The 17,745-nt window shown below is 42.8% G+C and overlaps 1 protein-coding gene across 3 annotated transcripts in view; it reads right to left on the bottom strand.

Moving 5' to 3' along the window:
- The window catches only part of WWOX (WW domain containing oxidoreductase), a 471,250-nt gene that overhangs the window by 11,106 nt on the left and 442,399 nt on the right, over nt 1–17,745 (bottom strand). The gene's annotated exons all lie outside the window — the stretch shown is intronic.

The raw sequence follows: 17,745 nt of genomic DNA, 5'->3' as shown, positions 1-17,745 counted from the left end.
TACCTAAGCTTATAAATCAAGCCACCTCCTGCATACAAATTTGGAGGCAAGGTTTCAATTTAGCTCTCTTCTTCCTTCTTTTTTTTTGGTTCTTGTAATAAATGAAGATTCCTATGAGGAAAACGGTAAGAAGAAAAAAGAGACGTATTTATCCCCCAGTATGGTAAGGGGGGGCGGGGGAAATCCGCTCTGCATTATCTATGGAAACTAAATGCAATGACAACTTTTTAATCGAAAGAAAACAGCTTTCATGTCTGAAGATGCTTTTTCCAGAGTAGATGTATAAGAATAAACACATTAATTGACAGGATCTTTGTGACATTTTAAGTTTCTCAAATTTAGCTCAGTGCCCGTGGAAGATCTCTTTCCAGTCCTTGAAGACTCTTTTAAGATGAATGTTTAAAAAGCTGAGCTGACATGGGCATTACGTTCAAGTGCAAGCTATACTGTTCTTTAATAGAGGGCGTAGAAATGGTTCATAGGATTATTATCTTTCTATAGACAAAACCCATTACCTTCACACTAGGAGGGAAAAGCTAGTTTTTAACTTATATAAAACGGAATCAATTATCAATATCTTTGCATGGTTTCCCAGCTCTGCTGGATAGCAGTCGCGGAGCGAAACACACAGAGCCATTTGGCAAAAGGGCTCCTTCCTATGCCTGGCTCCTTGTTACACCTTTCATTGCACAAAATCACATCTGCAGAAGCAAAAATAAGTAGCAACGATTTGTATGCAGAGCTTCCACCCTGAATGTCACAAGAGGAGACAGGAATCACATTTGCAGACTGATCGCCCGGCTACTGTTACCTTAGACTTCTTCCCAGTAAAAAGCGAACACGCGAACAAAAAGCAGCCGTCGATGCAAAGTCAAATGCAGCGGCAAACAGCAGGACAGGTCAGAGCATCCGTACAGCGTGTTGTCTTTGGCGTGCAAGAAAAATGCTCCTCCAGCAACCTCTGCCATATAATCTTTCCCATCCAGCCTCTGAATAATCCTTTTGTTGGCTTTACCAGGGGCTTTTCGCAGATGCTGATGTTGCCAGTGAGAAAAGGAAAGCTGGCAGGTTAGTGGTGGCTTTTCATGCTGAAAAAGTCAACGCGTGCCTATCACTTTGTAAACTACTACAACTAAAAGTTTGATCTCTTTTGGTAGACAACATTTAATTTGCTCCAACTCTGTGTCCCTCAGCAGAGGGATCAACAAGTGCGCTAGCAATCCTTCAAAAAACTGTGTCCACAGCTACTTTAGCAGCATATACAAACTCACATGCACATATAGGTGCAGAATGTGCAACGTAAATAAAACATAATAATGGTAATGGTGTTTGGGAAGGAAACGTTCATTATTAGGCTCTTATCTGTTTATCCCATTCACGAGATCTGCTTCCACAAAGCACATAATGATAAATGGCACATTTGCAAATTATCTTCTGAGTGCTGATGAGAAATCAGCAACCTGCGAGTTACCGTGACTTTGAATGAGTACACTGCACTGCAAGTCTCGGTTGCCCAGATGCCTGCCAAATGAGTGCATTAGTATATTAGGAATCTAATAAATTGACTAACAAGCATTTGATGAAAAATAGCTGTACCATCCGTTACAGTTATCATCACAGCCAACAAGGCTACCGGGGTTGCGATCGTGAAGTCACCAGCTGCTGATCAAAGAGATGTTGCCGTGCTGTGCCACACTCTCAGCAGCATCCCCCTCACTAACCGTGCATCGTAACAAACCCTCAGCAAGACATAGGACCTTCTGTACTTCAGCTTCTTCATGACACTGACGAGGATTTAAACCATTGCAGCCTGCCTTAGTCTCGACATTTCCCTTTCTGCTACAGAATGCACGAGGCAGGGACGGTGGGGAAAACTCTTCTGACGATCCAGCACCGAAAGAGTTTCTCCGCCTGGGAAGGAGCTGGAGGAGACACTTTTTGCTATACGGTTCAGCACTGTTCAAACACCTGAGACCGCATTCACGTTCATAATCTGTAAACATTAAGCTTGTTAATTATGATCACAAAAACGAGGCTAAAGGACCACAAGTCTTTGGCCATGTTCACGTTCAGCAGATAGGCATGGCATTATCTAATGTCATGCAGCAAAATTAGTTTCAGGAGTGGCTCAGAGTCCTACTTACAACTCAGGGTCCTAATAGCAAAACCAAAAATCAGGAAATAAATCTTCATACAGCACTCCACATGCGCCATTCACCGCTTTGCCAGATATTTAAGAAGCCAAATTTCTTTTATGAGCAAAACCAATGATCCCCCCTCACGCAAACGTCCTCTGTGTCTGAGGAGGAGCGAGCACCCAACACCTTCAAACCCACAGGACCCACAAACCCGAGTCAGAGTAATTAAACCCCAGGGCTAATTGTGTCCAGAGCCCTGCGGGGAGGTTTGGCTGCTCCCCCCGGTCCTGGGGGCGTCACTGGGGACAGGACAGCACAGGGCAGATTGCAGCTTCGCTCTGCCCTGGCAAAGCCTGTGCGAGTAAATTATGTCTTTTCAGGCTAATTAATTCTTGTAAGTGCAGTATACCCTTACATTCAAGTTTCAGAAATCTTCTGTGCACTGCTTAATTTGTTCAAAGTAGAGAGGAGCCCAATTCATTATAAATGCCCATTTATCGTCTGCCAACAAATCCCGGTGAACACTTTAAAACTACACACGCGTAAGAAAAGCTGCTTTCTGTACCTTCCCAGATTGCATTTCTGCTTTTACCTGAGACATTTGCAAGATCCCCCAACTCTGTCAACAGTCGCTCTCCAGTTTTGTTTAGCTTATCATCAACAGACTCTGCTTTTGTGAGTGGACAAGTCATTTGAGTGTGCACCACAGTTATAATGGCCTGACTGACAGCTCCGCCAGATAAACAGCAGAGAATAACAGACACAGGAACAATCTGGGTATTCATTTTGTCCGTTCAACCGGGTTGAAAGGATTTGCCAGCCAAGGGCACAACACTTCAGGCTAATTTGCTCAGCCAAAGCACTGCTGGAGTGTAAGGCTGCAAGCAGATGACTGATGTTGGGGAGATCAGCCTCCCCAGATGAGGTACTTATTATTCACCTCTGCCTCACGGGAAATGAAAGCACTATTTATTCAAAGCATCCATTTGAAAAAGGAAAACATATAGAAATGAACTTTGTTACAAAACTTGAACCCTTCTCACTGCTTCCCCGCTTCTGCAATTAATTCCAGCTTCTTGTCCTCGTCCCCACCACCCTGCACACCGCAATATTGCTCTTGCCTTGCTGTTTCCTTCCTCCAAAACGTTTCCTTCTCTTTCTCACATACTTTCCTTAGCCTTGCTTTGCAGTTTTGATCCCATATCTGACAGCAGGTACCTTTTATTTGCTGCCCATCTTCCATGTTAATGCTATACCCACTCAGCTCTGCAAATCTCAGAGTCTCAACTCTATTTTCACAGCGTCTGGTGTAGCAGTGGGTGCCCGGGATACCCTGGCCGTGTCCCACACACTAAATGTGCTCCGCAGTATTTTGGCCAACCCCAGCCCCACACTCGGACAGGGGCCACGTGCCAGCAGCGGGTGCACCAGCCACCGCACCGTCACGTGGCCAGACCAGCGACACGGCGATGCTGTCTTTGTAAAGTTGCCTCTTGCACATTTTAAGCACCCTGTGTTTAGAGTGACAGAGCCACAAGCCCACCTGCTAATCACGTAAAAATAAATGATGGGTAGAACAGCCAAGCTCGTTCGAAGAAAAGGTAAGCGCCGCTCTGACATATTCCCTCAAGCAAGCAAACAAAATAATAACAGTTTACAGTGGAGGTTTGCAAGTTTGCTTCCGTTAATTAAGTTCCATTTTCCAGCATGCTGAGTTTTAAGTCATTTTCTCCGGGACTGATTTCAACAACTCTTTTCTCCCACTGAATAGCAAAGGCCAAACCCGCTCTTGGTGACAGCAGCACGGCTCTCCGGGCTCCAGCAAACCTTGGAGCCGAGACGCGGGGTGTAGCGGTGCCGTGGTAAATGCTGAGCATCCAGGAGCGCCCGCTGCCCGAGCACGGCGGGCTGGGACAACGGCCCCGGCTGAGGGGACACACTAACAGCCGCACACATCACGGGAGGAATGTAAAGTGCACCTGACATTTCTTTTGATCTACTCCTAAGAAGCATTAAAAGGCACATTAATGTGCTGCTTTAGTGCGTGCTCAATGTGATAGTTGGAGACAAAACTGAGCCTTTCACAAAAGTCTAATTGGGGAGAAGAATAAACTTATTGTTTCCTGCTCTGGACATGCGCTCCAGAACATAGGCCAAGTTGACGTTTGCATGAAGTATGTTGCTGTTTTGCATTTTAAATCCAGGCATGCTAAATGTAGACTGAATGATCACTTTGACTGTTATTGGGAAAACAGTACATGTCCAACAGTAATTCCACAGATGCAGTAACTGCTATTGCCCAATGGCAGGTTATCTTTCTCTAATGCTACCAAACGCTGAAATTCAAATATACAAGTGTGTTCGTGTATATTTACATACATATACATAATTGCTCGCTTAAACTATCGAGTGAACGCTAATAAAAGTAACTGAGTATGCGGTTCCTGCAGCTGCCTTTCATGCAATTGTTTCATATTGCTCACGGAGATCCTCTCACACAAATCATATTCACATTTGGTAACAGGGTTCTGTGCACTGAGCTAATGATACTTCTTGACCCCACCAGACTAGGAAGCACCTCTGCATCTCTGTGCTTTCAGTTCATGTCAAATTTCCTTCGCTCTTTTAAGACAACCGCACGATGAACAAATTGCAACAATAAACCAAGCAACAATGAAAAAAGGAGTATAAAAAGAGAACATTCCTACCCAGGTTAATCAATAGCAGAATAAAAGGAGCACAGAAAGTCAGGTGCAAGTTCCATTGTAGAGGTAAGGTGAGGAACGACATTACTGGGGCATCCTAAATTTTGCTGAAGACTGTTTATTCCTTGCTCCTATTTCTATCAACTTAGGTATATGTTTGCACCTTGGGTCAGACCTATAATCAGCTAAACCCTATTTTCTTCTCTGTGCAATGCTCTTTCTTACATCTGTTACGCTAATAATTTATGTGTCCCTAATTAGCTCTATGCAACACCCTCAACGCTTTATCTCTGGAGGGATTAGTGGGTTTAAGCTGCATTCTCCATTTGTCTGCAGCACCTCTTCCCAGCCTCAGCGAGGCTCCTTGGATTGCGTTCTGTGCTGCAGTACTAATGATGCCAAGACTGTCATACCAAGATACGCACCTCAAATTCTTTTGGCAAAAGGCAGTCTAATCTGCAAGAACCATTAGCTTCCTTCTCTCGAAGCTCTCACTCAATCTAACCACAACTGTAATGCAGGGGAAGAGGAGGCTGAGGAATGGGAGCGCAGAGAGCCCTGCTGCTTGGCGCGGTGTCCTGGCACTGACCGAATAGCATGAATCGGCACTGCCAACACACAGCATGTCCACTGCAGGAAAACACCGTGTCCTGAGCAAGCTGGGCAGGTAGATAGAACAAACAAACACGCACACACACACCAAAACAAAACACCCCCACCCCCCAACACAACAGCAACAACACCAAAAAAAACAACAATAAAATCCCCCAAAGATAAACGAAGACCCAGCACCAAATGCCAAAAAAACAATTAGGGAAGGCAACTACTCTGGGAACATAATATATGGATCCAGAGATCTTCTGGATCATGTAGGTGGAAACCCATGCAATTGTGTTCTTTTTGCACAATATTTGTAAAACATGGTCAGTTCCAGCCGGTACCAACTCAGGACTAAAGGAGCTCCTTTCCAAGCCCACACGTGGCACTCAATTCTTCAAAGCCACTTTGGAGCTCTTCCTATCCAAGCTTTTGGATGTCCACATTTTTCCTGACAATAGCATGATTTCCTTCTTCTAAACAAGCTAATATCATGCCCACTAGAAAGACGAAAGACAGTTTTTCTTAGGGCTACTCCTTTGGCTGCTGTTCAAGATGAACCCCTCTTGAAAAGTGGGGAAAAGAAAGAACCCCACTAGAACATCAATAATTTTTTGTATTACATTAAAATATTTGAAATACAAACCAAACATATAGTAAACTGCAGGATTTCAGCTAAAGTACAACAAGGCTCTCCTTTTAAGTTATCACCTCAATTAGACTTTTTAGAAGGAATCGATTTTGGAAATGTAACTTTTGCGACATTTGGATCTGTACCCCTTTCCAAAACTGCAGCAAAGGGACCTAAGAGTACCGAAGATGCTCCACGCAGAGGCCGAGAGCTGAGCTCAGCACCTCCTGCGCCGCCTGCGCTGGTTTGGGGAGCTGGAGCTGCACACAGCTCCGCAGGGCGAGCCTGCGCCAGGGCTGTCGCTCAACGACAGAAGCACATTATTGCGACAGGATACAGATCTCTCCCGCTCTCTGCAGCAGGAGGAATGGAAATGTGTCCGGCTTCCAAGCAAATGCACAGAAGATCCTTTTCAGTCGATACCAGCCAGTTGACTCTATCTCGGTATTTTTCCATTTGCTTCACACAAGTAAAAATGATGGTCTGTAACAAGATGTCTATCCCCTGTTTTGCCACAATGCCATATCCTTCTAGGAGAATAGTCTTTTGACAATAAATTTCTATTAAAGTGCGATGCGCTCTTAAGTGGTATAATCTTTTTCAGTTGGCAACATGTGAAATATATTTATGTTCTGTCCAAATGCTGGATTGGAGCTGCACTATCTAACTCTCCTTACGTACTTTTCATCACTTTCTTTGGCCTAGTTAGATTATAGAAGGAAAAATCACTCAGTGGCGTAAATGATACATACCTAAAGGATTTTTAGCTCTTACTTTCTGACAAGTCCAAAAGTGAATTTGCTGCAAAATAATGAACTTAAGTGACCCCTGCTGACTTCTCAAGGAATGACATTCCATAGGGAGTCCCATCTATGAAACAAACGGTTCAGGGACAAAATTAGTCCATTTGTCTCAGCTCTTTGGACTTTTTATTGGAAAAGAATAATGCTTCAGAAAGTTCCTGGTCATCTGAAATGGTACTATAGTCTACAGCTTGGCATAATCCATCTAATCATGAAAAAAAGGATGAAGGGTCAGATTTGAACCCTTGTGGGAGCCAGACACAGTTAATTTGTTTTCCAGGAGTATCATCAGTTAAGCACAGCTGGAATCTGAACATCTTATATCTGCCCACATATCTGGCTGGTGCCTTCTGGCCTTCTGCATGATGTAAGGGGCTAATAAAAGGTGGCAGCGCTTGATGTCAGATAGTTTGTCTCTGCCTCATTTAATCATTCTGAATGGAGTGATGCTCAAGCCCAACTTGCACTCACTATCGGTCTGCGAGGGGGCTGCTGAGAGCTACTTCTCAGCAAGCAGCTCGAACCCTTGGCAAGACATCTGTCGAGTACACTTCAGCATCCCCACTGCCTCCAAGTAAGAGAAGTGGCCTTCTCAATTTAGAAGCAATATTAAAGGCAGTTGACAGAAATCTTACGTCCCGCTGCCTTTTCTCTCTAGGTTTGCAATCCTGATCCCATTAAAGTCAGTGGGAGCTTTACCATTGACTTCAATAGACCCAACATTACAAACATAATGTTCAAGATGGAATGAACACAACTGGATTACTCTCAAACTCATTGAAAACCTAAAATCCTATTAGGTTATCGAGGTATCTTAATACTCAAGAGACACTTGAAACGGCAGAGGCTCAGGCGTTTCACACAAAACCCAGGATGTGTCCAAACGAGGTGGCAGCATTGCTATTGTGCTTGTTAAACTCTTAAAGCACGAGTGAGGCTTTCAGCACAAATCGCGTTGTTAGGTCCACTTGACTCTAGCACAAACTTGATCAGAACATCTACACTCCCAACAAAAGAACTGCAAATTCAGATGAACTTTATCAGCCTTCTCACGACGTTATTTGCAGTGGAGTGAACTACTGGTTGATACAACTTCATTGTAAATGCACGTGTTTATCCAATAAGACAGCATAGCATCCAGCTTCATTTTCTGTGTCGATGTTTACACAAACCAAGATATCACATATGCTGAGAAGTATTGAAGAATGTGTCATAAGGTGTATAAAACAATCCACTCACGTAGGCCTATGCTACAAATGGCTTAAAAGCATCCAGGTGTTCTTGTAAACTGTGACAGCAGATCAGATTTCCTTTCAATTTTTCTTAGAGTAGGTATTAGTGCAAGTTATGACCAAGAACTTAGCACATCCATTCAAATTACACCTAAAGCACTAAATCCAGCACAGCAGTAATTTTCTAGTCTTTCATACTTCTCAACTTAATGAAAAGAGACATTAATGTCCCAACCATAGATTAATTAGGTGGAATCATTAAGAATTATTTCCCAGGTATCTTTTGCTAATACCCATATTACCATCGAACACCACCAACCCTGTTTGGAAGGTTAATGTTATTTTGGAAGAATATTTACAGCATCAGTGCTAGAAAACCCGACACCTAAAAAAATCTTTTCCACCTGCAGCGATCTGTCATCCATCCCACACAAGCTTTGAAAGCTTTGAAAGCTTTCCACTATCTGTCAAAACACAGCTTTTGATGCAATAAAGACTATAATTATTGAGCATTTACAAGAAATAATATTTTCCCTCTGGTACGTGTTATAACAGTTGTTAACATGCAAGTATGAATACTAATGCTCCAAGCCCACCTATACTCCTCACCAATGATAAGGATTTTTCTGAATACTGATATAAAGGCGAGTACAACAAAAGAGAGAGATAAGACTTGACACGGGTCTTGAAAAGTAAGCGTCAATCAGAATAAGGTTTTTAGAGGCATAAGAAGTTGATTTGAAGTAGAGTTTGGAAATAAAGCTGGCAATTAGAGCCAGGGATATAAACAGCACTTCTTTTGTGTTGGAAAAAAAATATGATCTTTTTGCAACCAAAATACAAGGCTACAAGATACGTGAAGGAAACAATACTGAGTGTGCATCAAAACAACCCTGCAGATGCCACACTGGCAGATGGCTTAAGCCCACTGAATTACTGTGTAAACATTTAACTCAAAGTTTGATTTTTTAAGTGTGGAAATTATACAAAACAAAAAAGAAAATGATTCCAAGAAGCACTTAAATTAGTAATTTGTAATTTTCTCTCCTAAGATGGCAAAGCTCTGCTGCTTTGCAAGAGTCCTTTGAAGGGGGAATTCTGGAAATCTCTGAAGGAAATTGCACACCGTAAAAGGGAACTCGTCTGAACACACAAAACTAAGCGAGACACTTAAAGGTAAATATATACCTTTCTGCTGCCGCTGCAGCTCGAATCCATTCCAGCTGCAGGTTAATAAAAATCTACACCCCTCCCTGCTCTCCATTTCCTCCTCCATGTCTCGATAACAAAGGCTGCGTCTCTGTTCATATCTCAGTAACTTGTACAGCAAACGCTTGTCGGGTCACTTGGCCTCAAGTGCAATATTTGGGCAGGAAAGGCACTAGAGAAAAAAGCTATTTGTGCATAGATACCTTCCAAAAATACCCATCAGAAGGTGGAAAAACCAAAAATACACAGGAAAATGGAGAATAATTAATGCAGAAATAAAGTGGCTTCTTGTTACAGTGTACAATCTGGATAAAATAGAGTATCTCTGTTGAATTGATGGCTTTGGCCTGAGTAATGCTTAGACATGTGTGTCAGATGAATGTTTTCTATCATTTTGCAAAGACATAGTGCAAAACAGGAGGCTGACGATGGGCGCAGGGTCTTATCCTGCTTTACTGAGTGTCAAAGCCATCTCCTCAACCTTTCCCGAAACAGTGACAGTTTTTCTTGTGGCTTCACTGGTGAACAGCCAGACCCCAAATGTTTCTGACACTGAGCACTGTGACGGTGTCAGACCTGACCCTTTGAACACGGGGTTACCGCAGCACCACCGGCGTCCGTCTGCACAGCATCCTCGGAGCCGGCTCCACAGCCAGCAGCACCGCCACTGCTGCACACATCTGCACCTCACTGCTCACCAGCCTAACTCACTGCGTCGCATTCCCTGCTTCTGTAAAGCCATTACTTGCCGTTCCAGAACAGACACTGCAATTACGTGGGATGCAGATAGTGCTAATAAAAGAGTAAGTCAGCTTCTTCCTCAAAACCTCTGTTTCCCCAGCTGTCCACATTCCAAGTTCCCCATTTGGTATAATGATCAAGAAGAGCTAATAACTCCTTCCTTTAAGCAGCGTCGTTGTGCCAGGGAGAAAATACATTATCATCCCACTTATAACCTAATACAGAGCAATTTTTCATAAGTCTCTCCTCCTGATCTTCACTCTTTCTCTTTTCCAATTCGTTCCTTTGCGCGTAACTCCTTCCAGATCATCCATTCCAAACCAACCACCTTCCTGCTTGGGATTCCCTGATATTGCGACACAGACAACCTGGAAATCAAATTTGTTTAAGAATTACCATGGTGGTTTAAATCCTCCTCACCCTGTAAGAGTGTTGGATCTTACAATCAAAATGTTTTTGTCTGTAACCTGTACCTGGTGTCAACCTCAGAGTGGCAAGGGTGAGAAAACCCCTTGTTGACTGCAGTGCATGGGCAGCTCTGGATTCTGACACCACGGTGACTTCACTGATGACCAGATCCATTTGTCTGGCGTCCCTCCCCACTTCCCTTTCTGTTTCCATTTTCTCTACAGTCTTTCTAACTCTCTGTCTTTATGAATCCACAAAGCTTAACTCCAGAACTGGATTCAGGATTTGTGTTTCTCTAACATTTGAATACAAAATGCAGAAGCTGGGATTTATTAAATATCCTGGTACTGGAAAAGCTATTAAAAACCTTATTGTAAGAAAATAAGCTCCAATACTTCGATCCAATAAATGGGAAAATCTATGTTAAAATGCAAATAAATGACATTTGGCTAGAGTAATCCTTAAAAGCGTATTACAGAGAAGACAAAACAATGTACAACTATGGTGATGAACATCATGATAGTGACAAAGTTCCACAGCATTGTCCACATGTGTGAAGCTCTTGCCTAATTCATATTTGATGAGAAATATTTGATAACAGGATAGGCTTACAGTAATCAAACTATGATGGATCTATAAACACATGATGAACACAAATGGTTCTGGCATGTCATTAAGCAAATTATCTCTAAATAAACAAGTATTACACAGACCTAAGGAAAATGTTAACCTGTAAACTGCCTGTCTACATCTTCTCTTCTTGAATGTCCTGACTCAGGTGATAAATCATAATACCAATTAATATTTAACTGGAAGTCCATGGATTCTGCTACCTAGAGTTTAATTCAAAAGACTACAAATTTCCACACTGATCGACTTTAAATACCTTTTCTGGGTACTTTTTTCCTGCTGCTGTACTGGTGGAGTGAAAACTAAAACCAAACCAAACCACATAACTGGCTGTTCATTTGCATGCACTAAAAGCACATTTAAACCTTTCTTTTTTCCTGAGATAATAAGAAAAAGAAATTCAGATGAACTTTGCATTTTGGTACAAGCACCTCCATGGAAAGCTCCCTCTCCTTTATAGGATAACAGAAGTTGGTGCATTTTTCCCTCATTGTTGGAGCTGAAACACATTATTGAAACCTACAGTTCAGTTACGGTGTCGTAAATCACCACCGCTATCCAAGTTCTATATTTTAATGTCGCTTCAATCAGAATCAATTATTACGCTTGCCATCCCTGGCCTCTCTCACTCAGCAACCAGGGAAGGAACATCTGCTGGTGCCACTGCCACCGAGGGCTCACACGCTGTCCCCAGCGCCCTGCCACCAGCTGCCGCTGCAAGGGAGTCACCCCGTTTCATCGCGGTCCAAGCCTCTCCTCGTTCTGCTCGTCCTTTCTACGAGAAAGCTGTGTGTAGAAACAAAAGCCCTGAGCAGGACAAACGCTTGCGGCACACGTGGGCATCGGCCACACGAGCTCGGGGCCGGCTGGGCTGTGGGAGCCCCGTCCCCGGCTGGGACGTGTGGCTGTCCCCACGCTGGAGCTCAGCCCGGCTGGGAACCTGGTGACGTGCAGGTCAGGAGGTGGCACGCATGGGAACAGACACAGGCGTAACCACAGGCTTATGCGTAGCGACACCAGTGTCATTTAAATGTCATGTATACTTAGAAATCTCTCTTAGCAATTGAGAGCGATGAAATCCTGTCGTACAAGGTGTATTGTGCGTGACAACCGAAATTACAAGCAACATCACCAAACTCTGCTTTGAAAAGCTGCTGTAATTTCTACCTGATTGACAGATATTTACAGAGAGACATGCATTATCCTCACAGTATGAACATACAGGGTAGAAAACAAAGCCCTCGTATTTCCAAACAGTCCAGGCCATGGTTTAACAAGCAAAATAGATGGTGACAGAGTGCCGGCAATCCTGACTTGTGTTGGTTTGCCGCCCATGCTTAGCTGAGTCATCTCAGTGGCTCTGCGTGAGTCAATGCTTACCAACACGGGGCCTGCACTGAATTCCACCCCAGTTCAGAGCTTAAATTCAACTTATTATGAAACCAACAACAGCGTGGGAGAAAACAGGATGCCCACCCCTCTGCCTTTCATGTATCACAAGAGATAAAAGAGGAAACCAACGTATGATGAGGTTATGTATATTTCTCATTAAGAAAAGTGACAATAGCAACAGATCCTTGACCCAGATAAAATCTAGCTAGTTCTGAACATGAAGACTCTTCTCAGCAGCAAGTTATGGACAGGTTATTCTCCTAACTACAGACTAGTTTCTTTTGGTTCAGAACCAGGGTGTCACCCTTCTGCTGAGTGTCAAGCTCCTGTGGCATCTTGATGTCTAATGTACATTTACATTTCACACTTCTGTGTAACCATGGATAATTTATCATGCTAAGAAGGGTTAATTTTTGTGGATAGATAGTCTAGCTGAGATTGCTTTGGGGAGTGAAGTTTGATCATGTAGGATATGTTCAGAAGTCCTTTATTGGCAGAGAAGGTAGCACCTCCACCCCATGTCCTGCTGCTCATCACTACCTCTCTGCCAGCGGTTACCACCCTACACTATCTGCAGCTCAGATGCTCACCTAATCACTCCAGACTTGTTTCAGTTAAAGAACGCGTTAGCAGAGACCTATTATTTAAGCTGCTGAAGATACCAGTCTTATTTTGCAAGAACTATGTTAGGCCAACAGTGGCAGCAGTTCTGTCAGAGTGATCGTGACGTGCAGCTTGATGTGAGCCAGAGGCAATAAGGTTTTTGGCAGACACAACCTCCATCAGACACCGATGCATGAATATAGCCTTAGAGCTTGCTCAGACATCTCTGCAGTATTAATGACAATATCCAAAAATCACCCTGGTGGGACTGAGCATGCGCGAAAGCTCTAGTACGTTAAAACAATAGTGGCAAAATCCTGGCCCCGAAAAGGAACAATACAGAGCATTAGAGCAATACGTTTAAAATAGACGGGGAGAACTCCTGCATTCAAGAACTCCTGCAGTAAGCTGATGCCTTATCCTCAGTACTCTAAAATTATCAACTGCTTATGCTACCTACACTACAGAAATGACACAGTGTCGCATAGAAGTGAAGGAACTTCCAGGAGGCAACAACGGGCCATTTTCTGCTGTTGTTGGCTGGGGCTGGTGGAGCATAAATAAAAGTTCAGACTGCTCAATAGCCCAGAACTCACTTAAAGAGTCAATTGAATCCATGGCAGAAACATCATCGCCTTCTGTGAAGGCTGGGCAAACCGCGCCGGCATGGTTCGAAGTTGATTTCTCTTCCTTTCAAATAAAATAGCTTGTGAATTGATTAGAGGTAATAGAATTATTGGATGTTAGCAAGGAAGGGGATTTAAGGAAGATGTAATGACACCATCAAAGCTTTGTTGGGTTGCTTTTATGAGCCTGAATCAGCTTAGAGCAGTCCTGACACTAAGAGGTTAGAGGAAGTCTGTTACAGGCTTGCCTATGGGAGGAATGCAGAACAAAATCCTTTCGTAAGGGGAAAAAAATATCCCAGAGACACGCACCAAAAAAGAACGACAAGTACAGTACTTTAACAGGGAAAATTTCCCCAGAAAGGAAGCAAGCAATGAGGCTAGGAGAGGAATAAATGGTGTAGAAATGACAATCGCTCTTCAGTCAGGGCCCATGACTGCACTCACTGCTGATAAGATCCAGCATGTGTCAGTTGTCAAGTGTCTCTTGTCACACTTCAATGTGAACTTTACAGCGAAAGGGGGACAAGAGGCAGCGAAGGGGAAAATGGCACGGCTCAGAAGGACTTGTGCACTCAGTGTGAAGCCATTTCCATTTTATATTCTAAAGGACTTTGTAGGTGATCCCATGAATGCAATTATTCTCACCTAATAAAAGCAACATATGCTAAGACAATTAAAAGATTTTATTATACATCTATTCATTGTATTTAGTTTTAGACAGCAGATAAACCTAATTTGAAACAAGATGTTTGCAAGGCAGGAAGCAGAAATAATAGTGGAAATATCTATAAGAATGTTAGTGATTCATTATATTCTCTATACAAAAAGGTGAATTAGTAAAACCTTCCTCTACTAATGATCATTTCACCCAGCAAATGAACGATCTAATTACAAAGATCTCATTAAGCCAGCATAACTTTTGACTTATGGTGTCCAGTTTTGGTCAGTGTACACTTAAGTGACTTTATTACTTGTCAGGAATATCTCCTTGCAGACTCATTCCTAGTCTGACATAAACCTCACACACTCACCCCTCCACCGGGACATAAAGGTTACCCCATCTCAAGTCAAGTCCTCCACTTTGGGTAGGGATATACTATCACCCCTGAGATCAAGAACCTGAGTTTCTCTAGACTCGCATTATTGAAATACTCCAGAAAACAAGCTGGTCTGGTCTGTAAAGAAGATTTTGTGCTGTCAGATCAAACCAGGGCTTTGAGCTGCTTTGGAACAAACTTAGCATCAGTGTCAATTTTGGAGAACGCACACCCCATCAAAGGAAACACTTCTGGGCAGAGGATAAGCTCAGGGTGAGGTTTCCTAGCAGCCCTGGACTGGAAGCTCTGGTGCAGCCAGTCAGCGTGGAAGTGAGAAAGTCGCAGGTAATTATGGTGAGATTTGCATATGACCGCAGTGACTCCTCTCGTTGAGGCAACTGAAGGGTAAAAAGGGACTCTGCTGTGAGCCTACCAGAATTAAGCAGAAATCTAACACTTCATGCATATCAAATATTATTATTGTGTCACCTAAAAATCTCACGTACACAGCAAACAGCAGTTGTGGATGGGTTCAGTCCAGATCAGCCCCGCACCGCCAGGAGCACCAAAGGCAGATACTGCACGTGGAAATAACCATTGACAACCTTTTTTTCTCTGGCCAAACGAGCAATGTTAGAAGACAGTCCCTGTGTGATGCCATACCTGAAACCACAGCCACAGAATGAAAATATGCAGATAAATTCCACATTCACAGAAAAAACACTATGATCCTCTTGACAACCTTAAAACAGGAGAAACAGTCAAAGCGACCAGTTGCAAACCAGTTAGCAGCAACAAAAACCTCAGCGTGGGGCTAACCACCTTTTATGGCTTTTAGCTCTTCAAATTCAAGTGAGAAATACTGCGAAAAATCATAACAGAAAATAAAAAGGAAAAGAAAATGGCCTACGAAACAAGAAGGTTAAAAAGATATTAAAATACGCATTTCTTTGATCTCCTATAGTGTTCTGAGTCAGGTATGAGTTTGGTCTATACGGTGAAGCCCATCACCAGAGCACAGAGATGTTCTGTTTGTCCAGTTCTGGTGGAGCAGAACTAAACATCTGCTCTGGGATGGCAGAAGAGAAGCAGATTTAAGGAGCCTGCTGCACCATATGGGGAGTAAACCAGCACCGGGGAACTGTCCCATGGGTTCTGGACAACTGCATCACAGCATTGCTGCTCCGCCTGCGCACCGCACACCTCGCGGCTGCATCTGCAGTGAAATGACTGGGTTTTCTGGCATGAAATTAAGCACAATCCATTAGAATTTCTCGAACGATGTCTTTTCTTTGTTAGAGCTACTTTCTTTTCCTTTGGGTGATGGTAGAAAAGGAACTATCAGTATCAGTCACCTACAGCAGGAGCTCCAAGCTGGGTACTGATACTGATACTAGTTACCCTAACTGAGACTTGCTATTGAGGAGAAAAATGGATCGAGATTAAAAACTCTGAAGTCCTTAAAACAATTCCTCCTCACTAATGAAGCCACAACACAACTTAATGATACAGACCATGCATACGAATCTACCACAGGAATTTTCTTCGAGCTGGGTACCGCTCACATGTGGAGACACCAGTGAACTCAGTTTTATATCACACAAGATGGTTCTTCTGACTTGCCTTCAGTGAGAATAAGAAACGAGAAAAGCCAGAGCCAGGAGAACGCTCTGACTTGGGGAGTATTAGATGGAAGTTTCATCTCAAGAAAAGTACCATAATTGCTGAGTGCGGGTTCATAAATACTATTTGACTAATGATTTAGAACAGCGAAGCAAATGGAAAGTGTACCTAAACCTGACTGTTATCAGATCTGTTCCCACTGGTACCTGAATACCTTTGAAGTGAAAACATCTCCAAAGATCTCGCTAGCACAAACCATGACTCATTAATAATACAGATATTTATCAGCATTCTGTCATAGATACTCTTGAAAAATAACCGTGAATCCCATGAAGCATAGATCCTTCTCCAGGATGGAGAAGTTTGTCCTGTTTCAACTTTGGACTATGACACAAGGCAGGAACTCACTGTTTTACCTTCCTGTCCCACATAGCAACTGCAGGGGATCCCACTGAACGGAGCCCTCCTTTCTTTACTCCCAGGACCTTTAAGGAATATCAATAGCCAGATTTTATTAAAATGTTGTAAACACTTCTTTTTGGAAGCATCTGAAGTATACAGGTGGAACTTTAATTTTTTTATTATTATTATTTTCTTGATGCTGGCAGAGTTGTTTTTTTCCTCTTTTATTAAAGTGTCAGTTCTCTACCCTCCTCTCTTGTGGGAATAATCTCTTTATTAAAACCTGCATCCTTATTCCCTTATCCCCCTGCTCTCCATCAGCTCACAGGCCTCTACATTCCCTTTAAAAATAAAAGCGTGCACATGGGTGCAAAAGCTTGATGCAGAGCATAACGTGGAACGTAGCTCAAAGGAAGCCAAAAACCCTCTGCAAAGTGATTTTACACCGTGAGTGTGCGATAAAAAAGCAGAGCCTGGTATTAACGTTCCACAAGGGTCTTTGAATATACAGATTTGGAAAGGAAACGTATGGATCTCTAATTTATATGACCCAAATAGAGTTTTTATTTGGCACTTCTTCATGATTATAAAGTGGATATGTGATGCATGATGATATTTACTAGGAGGTCATATTGCTAGTATTTAGGTTTAGTCATATAGCTGCTGTATGCAGCATTTTATCCTGTACGCATCTTCTACAACTGAAATGTATACCACAGAGCCCAAGCACAAGAGAGAAACTTGGTGTACTATGGTATGCATAGATTATAAAAGTATACAGGCATTTGATTTCCAAATGGTGCATTTATCGCTGGAAAACACAGGAACATTGTGCAATGTCACTGTATTTCTGATATGACCATATCAGCTGAGTGTGAAGCAACTATTCACAAAGTACCACAACCACATATTTTAAAAGCTTCTGTGACTGAATTTATTTTAGCAATTCTTTCTTTAAGGAATGT

The sequence above is a fragment of the Columba livia genome, chromosome 13, assembly GCF_036013475.1.
Source record: "Columba livia isolate bColLiv1 breed racing homer chromosome 13, bColLiv1.pat.W.v2, whole genome shotgun sequence".
In the NCBI taxonomy this organism is placed as follows: domain Eukaryota; kingdom Metazoa; phylum Chordata; class Aves; order Columbiformes; family Columbidae; genus Columba; species Columba livia.
This window is presented reverse-complemented; position numbering and strand designations above follow the sequence as displayed.